This window comes from Mastomys coucha, unplaced genomic scaffold (assembly GCF_008632895.1).
Source record: "Mastomys coucha isolate ucsf_1 unplaced genomic scaffold, UCSF_Mcou_1 pScaffold15, whole genome shotgun sequence".
NCBI lineage: Eukaryota > Metazoa > Chordata > Mammalia > Rodentia > Muridae > Mastomys > Mastomys coucha.
The window spans coordinates 29,554,720-29,573,100 of NW_022196897.1; the positions used below are offsets into that span (position 1 = coordinate 29,554,720).

The window sequence follows — 18,381 nt, forward strand, 5'->3', positions numbered from 1 at the left end:
TGCTGAGCCTGGAGAGTGATGAAGATTGTCTTCTCCAGTGCAGAGAAACTCACTCTGTCTGTTCAATGACTGACTTAGAGAGAGGGCTGAATAAGAAAAGAGTTCCCCTTTTAGACTGATTGTCTTTACACTGAGACAACACTCTTCTATCCTCAGACTCTACCTGATCCTAGAACATGTACTGACAGTCTTCTTACTGCCTGGGGACTGTTACTCCAATGATCCCATTGCTTTCCTGGACCTGAATACTACAAGTACCTTATGATGTCCCGAGCCAACTCCTGACAATGAAAATGCTTGTGTACATATTCTGTATGAAATCATTTCTAAATGGTTCTTTTCCCCAGAGACCGCTACTCATGAGCACTCACTCCCAAACTCTGCCTTTTCCTTTCTTTTCTTGGATACTACATTTCTACCTGAGCAAGGAAAAGTTGCTCAGGAACAAGATCAAAAACAGAAACTCATTTACTGCATCAGAAACATACGCAAGCTTTCAGTCAGACTACTTGCTCCAGAGACCATTTTAACTTGGAAAATGGTGGCCACGAATTTTCTCAGTTTCTTTAATTGTGAGATAGTAACACCTAACATAAAAATGTTGTTGCTGAACAGGATGGATAATGAAAATCTGGTACATATATAAAATGGAAAACTTTTTAGCTCTAAGGAACAAAAAAATTGAAAGCCCAAATTTGCAGAAAAATAGATGAATTTAGAGTCTAGTGAAGTAACCCCATCTCAAAAGTAAAAAGAATGTTCTCTCTCACATGGAGATCCCAAGTATTCATTTATCTTTTAATCATATATTTAACTTTTGATATACATGTATATGTAAACAGATGTTTGTGTGGGGCTCATACAGTATGCAGAAAAGATATATAGTAAGTTTAAGTACTAGATGCTCTGGGTTTTGAGGAATGACAGAACACATGTAAAGGACATATAAGCCATGAAAGAAGATGTAAATATGACAGCTTTTTTAGTCTTACCTGTTGTGAAGGAAAGGTGCAGTTCTCCATTTGCTTTTTGTTTGTTTTTTTTTTTTTTGCTCTATTTTCTTTACCTTTTTACTTTGTCATTGTTAAAAATTATATTTTTAGTGTGTAAGTGCATAAAAATGCAGCTAATCGTGAAGTGCAAAATGCGTGGCAGAGCTTCCAGGCTTCAAAATGGGTGTTTTGGTGTAGAAGTTCATTGATCTGTGTAGACCTTGGGTCTGGTCCAGTTGTTTGAGTGGATGTGTCAATCTAGCTGTGTGCTATTTTTAACTTGCAAGGTTTTTTTTTTTTTTTTTACATTAAAGAGATGTTTATAAAATGTTCTCTTATATTGTATGCGCTTTTTCCTGAAGCTTCTAAAAGCCAGTGTGCAAAAGAAATGAAGTGTTACATAGTTAGCATGACTCTGGTAGGGGAAATTCTAAGAGTTCTCCATGAGCAACTGAGCAAGGTGCTAATGAGTGAGAAGTCACCCAGACACAGATGCCCTAGGGAACTGCACTTAAGGGTTTCCTCAAGCACAGATAGCACTGAGGGTTAGCACTGCCAGAATGTGTAAGCTTCCTTATGCTGCGGAAGGACTCCTATGTGCGAGAAACACAACCTTCAAACAAATGTCCTGATGAACTTGTGATTAAATGTTTATTGCTAAGTCCAAACACAAAATATCAGGGTCTCTCAGTTTATATTCTTGTACTTACGTGCTAATTCAATTATCATTAGAGGGACTTCATCTGAAATCTCTGCCTACCCTTAACTCTTTCAGGAATCAAGTAGCTGCTTTTGTTGTTTTAAAATGGTTTTGCTAAGCGAGTTTTTAAAACTTGAATGGTCTTTCTGTAAATGTGCTTCATGCATGTTTCCTTCACATTCTTACCTCTGCATTTATAGAGAGATCTAAGACAAAAAAGGTTTTACACTTCCTCTCTTATCGGTGTGCCTCAGGGTGCATCATTCTTAAACTGGACCCTTATTTGACTGGTATGTTTTGAGGGAGTACTCACAGAAGCACTGGTTTGATTTTATGACAGATTTTTATTTAGCTTTAAACTTCCTATATATCTTACACTGACCTCGAACTTCTAAAGCTCTTATCATTAGTTCCCGAATGCTTTTGTGTAGGATATGTGCCTGTATTTATGTGGTTCACACTATAAAGCCCAGAGCATTGCATATGAGAAAAACACACTAAAATCTGACAAATACATCAAGGCATACCAGGAAAGAGGATAACATTTGAAATGTAAATAAATAAAATATCCAATAAAAAAGAAAAAAACCAAAAACAAAATAAAACTTATTCAGATGTGTATTAATTTTAATTAAAATAGAATAATGCCCTCAATCTGATGTGATTCATTTTTGTTAAGGTATATGAAATATTACAGGAGAATAAAATTAGGGAATTAATTAAACTAAGTGCAATTTTCTAAGTATCAGTCAAGTTTCCTTTCTTTTTCTTTTTATTTCTTACTCCACCTTTACACAGCTATAGCATATATATACCTACCTTTATGTGTTGTTCATAAGATTGTACTTTTTACCTTAAGGAACAAAAAAAAAAACCAAAAACCCAAAAAAACAAAAAAACAAAAACTAAAGAACCAAAAAAGCAAAACAAAACAAAACAAACAAACAAAAAACAATCAATAACTTAAAAATTTGCCCTTATTTGTCTCTTTGATTTTTCTATTTGTAACTCTTTAGAAATAATCACACCTCAAATTAGCACACACAAACACACAGACACATAAATGATGGTATATACAGAAACATACAAATACATGCAACCTACAAATATATATAGATGTGTGTGTGATGTTATTCAAAAGGATGTGGAGAAAAGATCTCAGGGTCTTGATGTCAGCCTTCTTGGCTTCAGTCTTACTGGTGTTCCTTCAAGGCAAAAAACTCACAGTTGAACCCTCACTCTTCCCTGCACCTTGTCTGATAAATTCTCAGAGAATAGATGCCTCATTTGTGGTAATCACTGTGTGTGTGATAATCTCTATAAAATACTGAATTTGATTAAAAATGTAGATTAACAGTGACTATTTTTCTGTGTGTATCAACTAACTTTTAGTTCCATTAGATCTCTCATTAACATGTCAAAATAAAAGAAAAATGCCTCATGCTAGTACATTTGTTTCAACCTCAAGTCTATTTTCACTAACATTTGGCTCTCCAGGAGGAGCAAGTGTAGAACATGATTTTAAGGGACCAAAGGAATTCCCATCCTAATGTGTGTCATGGACTACTGCAGTGAAGAAAAAAAACATATTTAAATGAAGGTAAAATCACAGAATTTAAGAAGAAATCAATGCTTGGACCAAACTCTAATGTTATGGAAAGTCTTTTTGAAGATCCAAGTGTTCATTTATCTTTTAATCATACATTTATCTCTTGATGTGTTATTGCAAGAAACTAGGAAGCAAATGAAAACAACACTATATTCTGTGATATACAGAGTGGACCAAATAGTGGTCAACATAGAGTTTGGGAAATAAAGCGGACAAAGGTGTTTACCTATGACTCCACCAAGATAATCTTAAAATGACAGTGTTTTTGAATCACCATCAATGAAAGGAAAGAGTACATGAGGACGACTTGGCTTGTAAAGATTGAAAACAGTGAGCCCCAAAATAGAGGGGCAGGTTCTTATGCTAATGTCCAGAACTGGGAAGTTAGGGTGTTTCCCTCAAATCCCTGATGTGATATCAGGTATGTGATGAATTAAAGTGGCTAATAAATTATAAACACAGCTATTCTTAATTCATCCTCAGCATGTCGTATTTCTCAAAGTTAGCCTAATTTATTCTCATAGCAAAGTTTAAAAGAATTTTTCACCTGCAATAATCTCATTCTGAGTGTTCTCTACGTGTCAATGAGCTACTAGATATAATTAATGTGAGTGAACCTTGGGTCAGGAAAATAAATAGTTGGCTATCACAGGGTCCTGGGTTCAATGTTCAAAACCCAGTGATAATATGGGTGTGATGGCCTATACTTATTATTCAAGTTATGCACAGTTAGAGTCAGGTAGGCCTCTCAGGCTCACAGACTAGCCAACCTACCCAAATCAGATTAAGTTCAAGCCAGTGAAAGCCATTGTCTCAAAACAACAACAAAAAGAAAAAATGATGCCTCTGAGGGTTAGCTTTCCTGCATTGATCTCTTTACATTTAGCCTCTAATTTTATACCAACACACATGAATGCCTGTCCAAACACATTTGTACTTGGATACACACAAACACACATTTACACTCCCATAAATGCATAAAGAGGATGTATAAACAATGAAGAATTCTGTTTTGTTTTTAAATAACTGGTGTTTTTATTTTTCTTCCATAAAGTACACACACACACACACAGACACACAGACAGACAGACACATGCACACACACACAGAGAAAGAGAGAGAGAGAAAGAGAGAGAGAGAGAGAGAGAGAGAGCAATGCTGAATCATAGCATCAGCACCACCCTCATATACATTAGCTAATAAGCAATTCTACTGAAAACCAGACAGTGAGAATAAAGAAACTGAGCTCCTATAATTCTTGCTTTGTGGAACAATGAGATTTTCATGAGTTTGTGTTTTAAAGGAGTCTTACAATGAGATAAATAGAAAAAAATGTCAGGACTAGGTGAGTTATAACTACAACAATGCATTTGAAATGCTCAAGTCAGCCAGTGATTGCACTTAAACTTAACGAATGATTACTGCTTTAAAATACGTGTCTCTCATGTCTTCAGGGCCTCCATTCTTCAAGGTGTAACACGATAATGAGCAGGAAACTGTCAGTCATTTGCATGGCATCAATCAATGTGACAAATTTTTAGATTCTGTTCCTATGTAATACTTGTCTACTTATGATCATAATGCACTTTTAATTGTGCTTATTGAGTTTTCAGGGAAAATGTTCTCAATTGTTAGGGTCAGGACCATAGTTATGACAAGCGATTCGCTAAGATGGAAGAATCTGAACACCCTTTAATTCTACGTATTTAAGATGTGAAATCATGGGAAAGCCTCTAGCATCTAAATACATGCACATGTCTATACTGGAAAATCTTGAAAGGTGATTGCAAAAATGAATAAATAAAGAAAAAGTCTATGCAGATATCAGCATATGTATGTGTATAAACTGAACCTCTCGTATTTTTGCCTTATTTTTGCCTTAATGTTTATAGAAAAATATGAGCACTAAGAATGTGATCCCTTGTTTTAATACTTTCTCTCTTGCCCTAAGAGTTACCAACAAAGCATCCTTAAAAATAACAAGTAAGTGTTGCTCTCACCCATCATCAAAGAATCTTGTCTTTCTAGAAGGAGAAAAACATTAGAGAAAGCTACAGCCATTCAGATGAAGAAAACAAATGATAGTGAGAGGCCCAGCCCCCTATGGATATAGCTACAAACAACTCCCACACCTAAGGTTCTGTGAACATCCATCCTAAGAAGGGGTAGAATGATTCTAAGAGTCAGAAAAGCAAGAAATCCACTGTGAGATTGTGCCTGCTAGGTATGACAAGGATGCTACACCAAAGAAATCTCTATAGTATGATTGCCTAAATACCTGAACAAATTGATATTGTTGTTTTCTCAGTATTGATGGGGAAATTTTAAGTACCCTAATCCTAGATAAAGAACTATAGGCATTTCACAACTGTGCAGGGAGGGAGACTCAATATTCTCTAGAAATGAGGTCCCAAATTGGTTATCTAATACCAAGTAGTCATCCCTAGATACACATACTGTTAGTCAACAATGAATGGACTAAGTAAATTGTATTTATATAATTATTAATTTATATATAAATGTAATAACATTTGTTAAAGTAAAGGAGGTAACGATTTGAGTAGGACTTAGGAGGGGGCTGACATGGTAAAAGAGTGATGATATAATAATATTTTAATTAAATATTTAAAAGAAAAAAATAACAGGTTTAACAGTTGGAATTTAGAGCAATTGTGTGTTCCATCTTCCAACCTTCAGTAATTTATATACAAAGAAGTCCTTTCCAAGGATAAAAGCAAAAACCAGGCAAAGGGATGCACCAAACATAGATCTCATCCTGAACATGAAGGCATTTCCTACCTCAATTTTGGAGGAAGGCTGTCACATTTCTTTTCCTTGGTCACTTGCACCATGCAGCTGCGATTTCAGGAGACAACAATGAAGCCAGTGTAAAAGCAGGACATGAAGCCAGCACACTGGCATGAGGACAAGTGTTTCATTCATGACTGTTTTGATTTAGAAGAATAAGAGATCCTAGTTACATCGTAACTGCTAAATAAAAATAAGGCAAATAGATCTGCCAGGGGCCAACTCCAGTAGTTTAGAAACATTATAATAAGCTGTTACATCTGTGATAGAAAAAGTAGAATGAAATGGCCTCAGAAACAAGCCTTCTTATAAAACTTCAGGCCCCGTACTATAATCATTGCAATGACTTCCAATAGTAGAGAGGGGTTTGAGTATACTTAATGCATTGTTGGAATGGCTGTTTATTTCACCTTTGATATTTTTAGCTGGTATTATGGACTCTGAAGTCCTGGAGTTGGATTCAGACTGGATCTCTTTCCTGATCTCCATCTATATCAATAGCACTCTGGAAGTGGGAGGACAAGAGGCTAGATTAATCTTGGTTTTGCATTTGCAAAATCTTTGCTGTTATTCTGCATAAAGGTCACAGATTACACATAAGAAGCCATCTGTAAGAATCTGCAGCTTCTTGTGATATTCTTGCCTTAAAGGGTGCTGATTGAGATTATCATGCAGCATTTGTAAATCATTCTTTTCTCTTTCCTTTCATCCTTTTTCTCTTTCTTCGTTTGCCTAGATGCTTTTATACAAGAGGAGCTAGGTCACTGTGCTCCTGACACATTTTCTTTGTCCTTTTATCTGATCTCAGTAAGGATGGCAATTTTCTCTGTTTTTGCCTAAGTAATAGGAAGAGAAGGGCACTTACTGTGCTAATATTTCAAAGCACAATTCATGCTTAACATCTCCTTCTTCAACTATTACTAGTCCTGCTATAGGCACACAAAAAGCCTTGAACAGATAACTAAACTAATGTTAGAATAAATACCACACCAACATCAAAGCAAGGCAGGGTAATTATTGTGGAATGTTACACTTGAAAAGTTGTTTTACATTATTAGGTATGATGCTTCACAAAGCCTTCTGACATTGCTGATTATACCACTATATCATTCCCTTCCTCCCCTGTAACAATCAACAGCCAGTCTGCAAAATGTCAGAGTAACTGTACCTGTAGCTAATCATCTTTTTGTTCTTCGTTACATAATAATTAATTATATTGAAAGGTTTGGTTGTTGGTTCCTTTTACCTCTCTAAACTTTCAAAGATACAAAAACTACCATTCAAGGAGCTGTCCTCAGAAGAAGCCAGCTCAGAGGCAAAGATGTGAATGCTGATACAATGAGGTTCTGAGGCATGAGCATCATAAGGCGCTAGTTCTGCATCTCATAAGCAAGCCACTTAGGCTTGAGTTTTGTCATTCAGTGAGTAAGTAGGAGAATGTAGTAGCCATTCCTTATACTGTCATTAAGCTACCTGAGTAGAATTCCAAAGACATCACACATCATTGGAAAACTGGTTTGGAACATAGTTCTTAGTCTCTGTCCCACCAAAATCCAAGGAGTAGGCTTGTCACTACTGTTTTTAAAACATCTCCATTGCCCACATGGGGGTAAAATATCCACCACAGATTTATCTGTATCTTCAGATAAAGCATACAGTCATTCTAGGTTATTCCTTTTTATAATTTCTGTTGCAGTAAGCACACAACATTCATGGCGGGGCTGGATTGCATCCAAAGAGATACTGGAAGGTGACTGATCCAATGAAGCTAGGGATTTAAGTATTAATGTATTGAAAGGGTAAATCATGTCAAGATGGGGCTAAGTGGGAAACTAGAAATTGACAAAAGTCAGGAGTCAGGACTGAACCTGTGAATAATTGTTTCACAATTCCAGGTTTGGCAGGCTCGTTCACTCTCTGCTATCTGCTCTTTCACAGGCTGAACTGCTTTCCCCTTATCTGTGAGCAACACCACTTGAGCAGTTGACATCTGTTTCCATTCTGCCAGAGAACCTCTTGTCACTAGTGAACTAATGACACAGACAGAGATCCAAATGACTGTCAGATATGCCAGGGATCAGGTTTTTCTTTTTTTTCAGGCTTTGGCAATCTCCTGTGTCCTGAATGTCACGAGTCTTTGACATCTTCCCTAACCACTGCTATTTCCATCTCTTAACACAAACTCAATATCTAACATAAAAGGTCAGTGTAGAAATCAGAGCTAAAGTGATTATTAAAAATATAATCATGTTACTGCTGTAAATTTTCCCAGAATCTAAAAGTACTTGAGGCATGAAAGATAATTGGTTATGATATAAGTAGAACTCCAATTGAGAGTAACACATTTCAACACTTTCTGAGGATTTGGAACATAAATACTTAACATTGGGCACTAGGTTTTTAAATGAAATTTAAATAGTTGTAAATTTGAATTACCAACTTAAGGGAGACAGCTTGAAACCAAATCTTGAGTCCTTGCTTTTGATTTTTTTAATTTTCCATTAATTTCATCTGCATATTCATCTAGTGCCAAAGGTTGCAATGAGTTGATGAGTTAAAGCACAAAGCATGTTCAATAAGGCTTATCATCCAATAAAAATCAATATAAATTCACAGGAAAAGTGCTGAATAATACTGACCACCTAATTAAAAGATCAGGAAATACTCAAAAATAAAAGTTCCCATTTAAACCCATATACAAACTGTTCAAGTGGTATTGCTCATAGATAAGGTTTATTTTAAAACAAAATAAAAATGAACAAATAACAAAATATAATCTAATTTAATGTTTTTTTCCATTTTGAGCATATGAATACAGAGATGAGTGTAGAAATTATCAGGGTGAGACAACTCTAATTAGTCATTCAGATGCTATTTTATGTATTGTGATTGCTTAAAAAGCAAAGGCTTTTACTATTGTTGGGTGAAAGAGTTATCTTTCTACCAAACAGCAGCTATCAAACAGCTACCTGAAGTCCATCGAGGCTTCAAGATTCAGCCATTCTTCCAAAATTAGCACATTCTAATTGAATACCTATTGTGTCTTGTCATTAACCAGGCTTTATATCCAACCAGGCACTGCCCATTTAAAACTACTTCCAATGGAAATCACAAGAAGAAAATTTATGTGGTTGGAGACCATCAGTTACATGGAGCATGAAGTATACAGTTACTGTCAGCTCTTTTTAGAGCAATCAAGGATTTCCAACTACCGTCTTAGAAACACTCACATTATTTTGTTTTACACATTTTGTGAACATTTTTTCCATCGACCATATTGTGTATTCAAACCTGTGATCTTTATATCCCTTTTTCCTAATTTGAAGCTTCGCACAGTAATGTTCAATAAATTCTACATATCCAGCTATAAGCTTCCCATAAGAAGCTAGTAACAAATATACTATAATAAATAATGTGCACAGTCAAAAAGTCATTATTGCTTATGGGCAGATCGAATTGTTGTTTATACTTAGCAACTGGGTAGCTAACTTATCAAGTGTTCTTTTCTATGGCTTTCATGCATGTGCTGACCAAACTGACAATGTTCTGGAGTCCGATAGTGTTCACTGGAGTTCAGTCTAGTTTTTAGCTATGTCTGCATAGAGATTTTATATTTACTATTAAAAGGTTTTATATGTATGAGTACTTTGCCTACATGTCTGTAAAAGCACTGCATGTATACCCAGAGTTTGAGGTCATTCATTTCCAAAAGGCTCTAACACATGTAAGACAATACCTTAGGAGCTAACAGGATAAATTGTATCTTGAAAGATCAAGAAAAAGGGTTGTTTCTTTAACTGTACAATCAGGTGTGCAGAAGAGTTTGAATAGCAGCAGGAACCATGTTGTTGGTTTTTTTTAAGATTTATTTACTGTTGATAAAAAACTGTTAACAAAAAACAACTATTATGCGTCTGTTTACACTGTTTATTTTCCATAAATTTATTTTTGTAAGAATTTCAGGGGAGAGAGCATCTTTTAAAATGCATACATGCTCAATTGATTGCTCAGTGCGTTTTCCAGGATAGGTGAATATGTATGCTTAACTTGTATTCACGATCCTATGCTGCATGGCTCATAGACAAGTTCCTGTCTATCATGTGAAGTTGATTCTTTGGCCATTTAGAAAATGCTTAAGTGGTATTGACTACATGGATTTAGCAATTTTTCCTATATACAAGTAGAGTGTGCATCTAAAACACAGGGAGTTCAACTAACTTGGAAGTTCTAATGAATAACAGTGTTCAATATGACTATACCTCCTATCAAGTATAAAACACTACCTATAATTTTATCTACAATTTATGTTTACATTGGAGATTTTAGTTTTGTTTATGCTTTTATTATTTTGCCACTTACCACAGATATTTCATCGTTATACAACATAATAAAGTGAATTTTGTAATTTACATAGCTAATCAGATTAAATGAGACAATATAATATTAGTACTTTGTAGGTCAAAAATAGACAAATTGTTTGTGAAGACTGTTATGAATCCTATGGAAACCATATTTAGTCAATGTTTGTCTTTAATATTATATAAAAATATTCCTTTTTATCCTAGTGGTAGGTTATGGTTTGGCTCAAGATGAAAGACAAAATAATCATTAGAAAGTAAGGTTTCCATGTTTTTAGTCCTTGCAAAGTTGTGTTGAATTTAGGGTGCATGTTTAGAATATTTTTGTGACACAGAAGTCCTCATCTTATAGATAAGCACTAGAGAAACCAGGATTGTCAAACACACTAAGTTGTTTCTTCACAGGAAGAAATTTTTTTCACACACAAGGTTGGGGACAGCGGTGCTAATACCCTAGGGCTGAGCCATCTTTAAGTCAAGTCCATGCCCTTACTTCCTGAGACTCCAACATGATGGACCAGAGGTGGTGACCTCTATGCTATTTGTATCATAGGTTACCTCTCTGATATCTGTACCATAGAAACCACTACCCGATTTCTATGGTTAAGACCACATCAGGTCTCTCTCTAGGCCCTTAAGATAACTGTGCACTATCTCTTGAACCCATTTTCAAGGAATGAGTGACATGTACTTTCAAACATGTCTTGATGCAGTTATGCCTTACTGTGCACACAGGATTGTGTTACACCAGGAAATTTTCTTTCAAATTATACTGTATTGAAATATGCCTAAAATAAACCAACTGGGTTTACACTCTAGGAGTTGAATCAATATGAGCTACTGAATCATGTTGAACCAGATTTCCTTTATGCCTCATGTGGACTGTTATTCTGACAACCTTGATGTCAGTGAGACATCCACAGAGTAATTTCCAAACTTTGAACCAAAACATCCTGGTTATCACTTAAGCAACACTCTATATTATTCTAATACGATAATATTATCCCAAAGTCATGATATCAGCTCAGCTTGTCCTTGGTAAAAGCTCTCTGCTTTTCCTCCAGAAGTGTCCTGCACTATCTTCATTACAACCTATGAACACTTTATAACTTGGACACAGTCTGAGCTCCTTATTGTTTCAATTGTGTTTCATCCCGACATCTCAGTATGTCCTCTCATTCTATGCACTCATATCTATCTATCCTAACCTGTGGCTCATTATTATTTTACTTTTGTTTTTCCTTGTCTATCATCTTGAGCTGTATGCAATTTTTCATTTGCAAAAAAATACCTGCTACCATCTCATTTTTTTCATAATCAATTTGCTTTGCAATATTTAACAGTGACATTCATTTGTGTCACCACCAAGTTGTTCTTGTGTACTGCTCTGAGATCACACCTTTAAAAGAGAACAATGGAGCAAATTCTATTTCGATTCCCCAAACAATCTTCTATTATTGGGTGAATTTAAAGCTTATCATCAAGAAACTAAAGACCTGAGAGCCTATTGTAATCTTTTTTTCAACTTGCTCTCCACTTAGATGCTTTTATTTTCATATACAGCTCACCAATACAACACAAACTTAGGAGATTATTTTTTTTCTTCAAAATAGAGTCAGTGTTTGGGAATAGCTATTGTAAGAATAAATCAGCGCAGTACTTGCTTCTTTGTCCAAGCCCCTAAAGGCAGTATTGCTTTCTGCACTCACTAATCTCTATATCTCCTTTCTTTTAATTCATAAAAAGAAATGGGAGGCTTGTAAACAGTATTGCAGAGTTACAGTGTTGATAGCCTGTGTGGACACAGTTCTTGGAAGGCTTTGGGAAGCACTCACAGAAGTAAACACAAAATGTTACTGCAGCTGTTGGAGATCTGCAGCTAATTGCCAGTAGAATCATATGAAGACATTTTAAATGTCATCTCAATAAGTGACTGCATTGGCTCATAGAACAGCAACAAACCTGGGAGGAGTTTTATTATTGCTGTGGATTAGTTTTGTTTGCTCAGTCATTAATTTTAGACTGAAGCTCTTTACTTTTCTCTAAGACAGAAATAATAAATGATCTCCCCACTGCCCCTGAAGATGGATGTATCTTGGGCTAAAATACCAAGGTATTTCTCTCCTAGTGGTCTTGTAAGGAATGCAATATATTTTGAGTGTGTTTGATTTATATATCCCTTCTAGATATCTCTATATAAATGTACAAAATACCAGAAATTAAAATATTGTTTTTGACTTGACTAATAAGGACAATGTGTCATTTTTAAATTTATTTTGAGAATTTCATATATGGGTACTTTATTTATTTGCTTTCCATCCATCCCTCTTCTCTCTCCAATTCCCTCTGTTTTCTCAACTCTCTCTTAAACTTACAGCCTCAAACTCTCTCTCTCTTTCTCTCTGTCTGCCCATCTGTCTCTCACTCTGTATATGCTTATGTATATGTATAATTTGACAAATGTGAGTGTTACAGTTGCACTAGGTAGAAGAATGCACACTATGAATGCAGTAAGTGACAGTAGTAGGTTGTCCTCTAGTATCCATGAGCTCTTCAGCCGATATTTGTTAACTAGTTGTGCACTACCAGGTTTCTATTCATTCCTGTTGAGTGGATGTCTAGCCAGACAGCTGTTGATTATCCACAAGATATCAGTGACACTATTAGACCTGTGGATGGATCATGCATACTGGTCATTATTGTGGTATAATGATGTTACATTTTTATTTGACACTTGATTTTCTTTGTCCTGTTGAATGTTATATAACACTTTTGGATACTGTGACAGCTCAATGGCAGGTCAATTCTCTCAAGTTCTGTATCTAAAGTATGACATCTTTAGCAAAATTATCTTAACTAAAGTTTTGGGGAAAAGCCAGTGGCAATGGCAGCAACCTATATTGTGCTCCGAGTCTTTTAGACTCCCCTGACCAGGAAACTGAATAGAATTTTTCCATGTCTGGCACTGTCTTATTTATTGTTACATGGACTTCAGCTCTTAAGTAAAGCATCATTATTCTGATTGGTATAAGTTCATTTAACACACACATGCATTGATATATTATAATCTATCTACATTACATACAGTTATACATGCACATTTGTACATTCCTCCTGCCTGTCTATTATTACCCTCTGTTTTGCTTAGTTTTCTATTCCCTCTACATTTCTAAATATACATATATAGATTAATTTTGATCTTCATATGAGAACATATAAAGATGTAAACATTCAATGTATCACCAACAAAAGATCTAATCAGGAGCAAAGTCTGTATATCACTTTATGTATTTGCCTTCATTGAAAGTTTATTATATTGACATACATCTGATAAATCAAAACTGTAAATTATAAAATGAAAATTTGAGTAAAATCTGGAATTGAATAAGATTCAATTTGGCAACTAAGTCAACAAGCACTACTGGAAGCTTGTATGTCAGATACCCATTAATTCATAAAAATTAAATAAGGATGTATTTGTAACTGCAATTATAAAACATTTGAAAAGTACTGATTATACAATAAGTTCTTTGCTGTAGAAAATGGAATTCTTGTTACTGGGAAGAGAGAATACATCCCTTTTTATAAAGAATGAATTTTCTAATGTATATAGCTAACATTGTTGTGCATATTTCATAACTATCCTACAATGTTTCCAATGTCTTTAAATAGTATATGTTCAATGACTATATAATCATGTTGACTCAGCTACATACAGGCTTTTGCTATGTCATTTTTAAAGGTAACTCAAATACTATGCCTTATACCTTTATTCTCATCTCTTGCTAAAAATAACTCAGAGAATCAGGTAAGTCTACTCAAATATGTTTTTATTCCAAAATTAGTTACATTATAAAATTGCGCTAATAGCAATGGACATTTAACTCTTTGCTCACCGTGCCATTACTTTTTATTTTTTAACTCCCCTAGAGGGCTCAACTTTCTCTTCTCAAGCCAGTAGTTTCACCCTGGCCTATTTTGACTCATAGGCAAGACTGAATGGGTCTTGTGGAGTATCTTTTGAGGTTTCTCAAAGAGTTTTATAGATTTTTATAATATCTATAGTTACTTGTAAGAAGAACTTGAGCTAATGTGAGTCATTAAGTGGCTCCTGGATGATGTTTCCTCCAAAAATTTGTCACTGTTCAAAGAGTACGAATGGAATCTTACCATATCATATAAGCTAGGGGGACATGTCTCAGTTTCTCTTTCAGTGATAAAATGCTCCAGCAAAACAACTTGAAACGTACTTTCATCTAGGTCACAGATCCAGGTTACACTCTATCTTGGCATGAGAGGCTCTAGAGCAGGAACCTAGTGTGTGTGTGTGTGTGTGTGTGTGTGTGTGTGTGTGTGTGTGTGTGTGCATGTATTTAGTGCTGTGCCTCATATTGAGATTTTAGTAGGATACTGTTAAAATGAATGAACAGACACATTCTAATCCCTAAAATCTGTACCTATATGTATATAATCCAGAATTCACAGCTCATGAAATTGTGATACCCACAGGCCGTAAGGCTTCCTCCATCAAATAAAATCAGAGTTTCTTCTCACAGTGTCAACTCTCTACTGTGTAAAATTGACACTGAAAACTAACAGAGAACACATTTTAAAGCATATATTTAAAGGAGATGTAAGAATGCCAAAGTCTCTGTAAAAACCACTCCTGTCCTACTTTATGTGTTGATTGATCTTCAAAGGATTTTATACAAACAAACATTTAAACAAAAATTCAGATGCAGATGCATATGTATATGCAGAAATAGTTCTTATATATGTCAACACATGTTAAATGTGCTATAACAGAGGCACAGATATTTTGGAAACTTTTTCATCAAAAAATTTATTATCCCAAGTTAAATAGAACTCTAGTAAAAGTCTGATATCACTGTATCATGAAAAATACCACCTGACATCCAATCTTTGAACATTTAGGACAGATTGGACAGGAGAAGGCAGAGCAAGGTACAGTACTGTAACTATCACGAGAAAATTTAATTATCTCAAAGAAATATATATCTTGTATTCAAGTACTACATGATGCTTTTTATTCACAATCACATTAATAATAAACAACTCTGAACAAATTGTATTTTACTAGATAAAAAATTATTAACCTTAGATAATTATCTGAATACACTTGTAAAGTGTTTTAAAGTTTCTGGACACAGTGGAATATTTTAAATACTCAGAAAGGCCCTCAAAGATTCCATACAATTCTCTCAGACTTTCCATATTCCACCTGAAGTGTACGTGGTAACATCAGTCTATAGGTACTGCCTGTGGCTTAAACTTATGTACATTCAGGGATGTATGTGTAAAAATTATGCTGATGATTTTCCACATGATAAACACTTCTCAACTCTGTTTCTTTTATTTTTTTATATAAGATATTTGTGTTTTCAAGCCGTGAAAATAGTTTCAGGAATGTTATTACATTTTTAGAAAGCTGCCCACTATATCTATCTTCAGAATCTCTTATGTAGATTTGAATTGGAAGATGTTGTCTTATCCTGGAGACATTCATTCCTTATTTAGTTAGAGAGAGGGTGGGGACACAGAAGAACAGCATAAAGTAGTGGAGATGTTAACAAAGGATAAGATCAGTAAACAATTTTTGGATTTGAATCACCATATTTTACATTTCTCTATCTAACAGTAAATATATAAATGTTTGTATAATCAATCTGAGCATCTTTAAGCAGGTAGAAACTGAGAGATTTTCCTAGATGATAAAATTCATAAGGCTTCTAGTATAGAATCAGACTTTACACTTAAGTTTCTCCTAATTTATATTAGATCCTACTATAGGTTGCAAAATCTGAAAGATTCACTAGTATTTATCATTTATCAGCACATACTAGTTAGAAAGAAAATTCTTCTACATAAAAGATCTTGGTAGTAAGACATAAAATACTCCTGTCATAATTTAACAGCTGGGCTTAGTGTGCAGCACCAAGAGCTTACCGAAAATAAATAAGAAAACTGATCTACTGTACAAACTACACACTGTTTATGTGTTTGTATATAATGGTGATGACAAGGAGTAATTTCAAAGCTACTACATAAGGTTTCAGACAATACTGTGAATCCTAATGATATATTGAAAAAATATTATTAAATCCAGCATTGTGAACCATTCAGGTAAAATTACAGAAAGCACCATCATGCTACTAATAGCAATTTCATTACTTGAATTTTAACTGAAGCTTAGGAATTTGAAGTTTTTATAATACAGATGCAGTATTATTGGTTTCTAGAAAAATATCTTTAGATAAACTATATAACTAAAGTATGTATGTACATATAATGGCTATCTATAAAAGATTGTTTATATTATATAATGTTATATTTACATAATGAAATAGGTGTTGTCAGTTTAGATAATGTGTATGACTATTTTCTCAAACTGATTGATTATTAAAGTTATAAGCAAAATTATTTATCCTCCACAAAGAATGAGAACAAGTGGAATAGCGAATGAAGTTACCAAAAATAAGTCTAGTAACCCCATGCTCCACCAAATATAGAGATAACTATACTCTAGATTTTGTTCTCTACCAATTTTATCAACATCACTGGATATTGGGCTCTTCAAAGAATAACTTGCATGTAAGATAGCTTTATTCAGTTATTCTGTGCTGAATGTTTTATGTTCCCTGTTTACATGCTGATGATACATTTTTGAGCAAACTGGTATTTCTGTGCTTCTCAGATTGTGAAAAATAAAGATTCAGAAAATGTTAAAGGTCACAAAGAGAGTGATTTCAAGTGTAGTTTAAAATGAGAAGAGAAGCACTAGATAGGATGGTCAGAAAATTACCTGTCTTCTGAGCTATCGTACTGGTTGACATGCAAGTGATATGTTGAAGTCAGCTCCACATAGTTACAAACAGATGAACAGTCTCAGGTAGCAGAATGAAATTGTATAACTAGTGAGGCAGAAAAGAATGACCTATGTTTGAGGGACAGAGCAAACCCAACATCCACAACAAACATAGAGTAACAATGACAAACAGGTCAGGAGACACATGTACGGGTCATATAGATCCTACAACACCTTCTACCTGCTAACATGCTTAGATTTTGTACAAAAGATATGGGGAAATATTATTAGCTTTAAAGCAAAGCAACAACAAAGTCTTATAGTGTTGCCTGTAAGAAAAATTTAGCCAAGTATTCATACCAAGTCCAGAACAAAATAAATACAAACACTGAGTATAGGCAGTTATTTTAGACTCATTGGAAGCTAAGATATAGAAAATACCTGCATATTAGGAGAATTAGTCCATTCCTCCAAATAATTAACATTTGTGGGGAAAGAAATAGGACAATTTCACCTTTAAATCAATTTATCTTTTATCACCTTATGTAAAAAAAGAAATACCTTGTGGTTGTTTCCCTGCATCTTGCTATGCTCCCACAAAATTCTGATTGCCATTTAACCTCTACCCCTTAAAACACTGTTTTCCAAGGAGCCCCTGACATATTGAGCTTTCTCAGATAATGTATTAACACAGCCTGGCCAGTATCTTCATTTCAAATTATATTACTACAAACTAAATGCACTGATATGAATGTTTATAGCTTGGTAAAATTGATTGTGTCATGTACAATGGAAGTTATGGTTGCCTGCATATTGTAATATTATTGCATTACAGGAAGGTAATTGATTTGCTTAAAATGTGGCAACAATAAAGCATTTCTCAGAAAAGATTGCTGCTTAACCAAGAGCACACCAAAGTCAATATTCAAAAATAATTCAAAGAAATTATACTTTGATCTGTTTTCCAAAACTGCCTGGGAATATTACTTGAGGGTAGATTAGACAGCATAAATCATTCAGTTGGTTCATGTCATCATGTGCCATTTCCAGTCTGACAGACCAAGGTTTATAAATAAAATTAAATCCAA

The 18,381-nt window shown here is 34.6% G+C and overlaps 1 protein-coding gene across 7 annotated transcripts in view; it reads right to left on the bottom strand.

Annotated features, from left to right (window-relative positions):
- The window catches only part of Lrp1b (LDL receptor related protein 1B), a 1,939,581-nt gene that overhangs the window by 1,303,849 nt on the left and 617,351 nt on the right, over nucleotides 1-18,381 (bottom strand). The window contains exon 1 of one of the 7 annotated variants that reach the window (XM_031370143.1): nucleotides 6,101-6,142. The exons of the other annotated variants lie outside the window; for them this stretch is intronic. The gene's annotated coding sequence lies outside the window, so the exon portion shown is untranslated. Of the gene's footprint in view, nucleotides 1-6,100; nucleotides 6,143-18,381 lie in introns of those variants that run through there. 7 annotated transcript variants of the gene reach the window in all.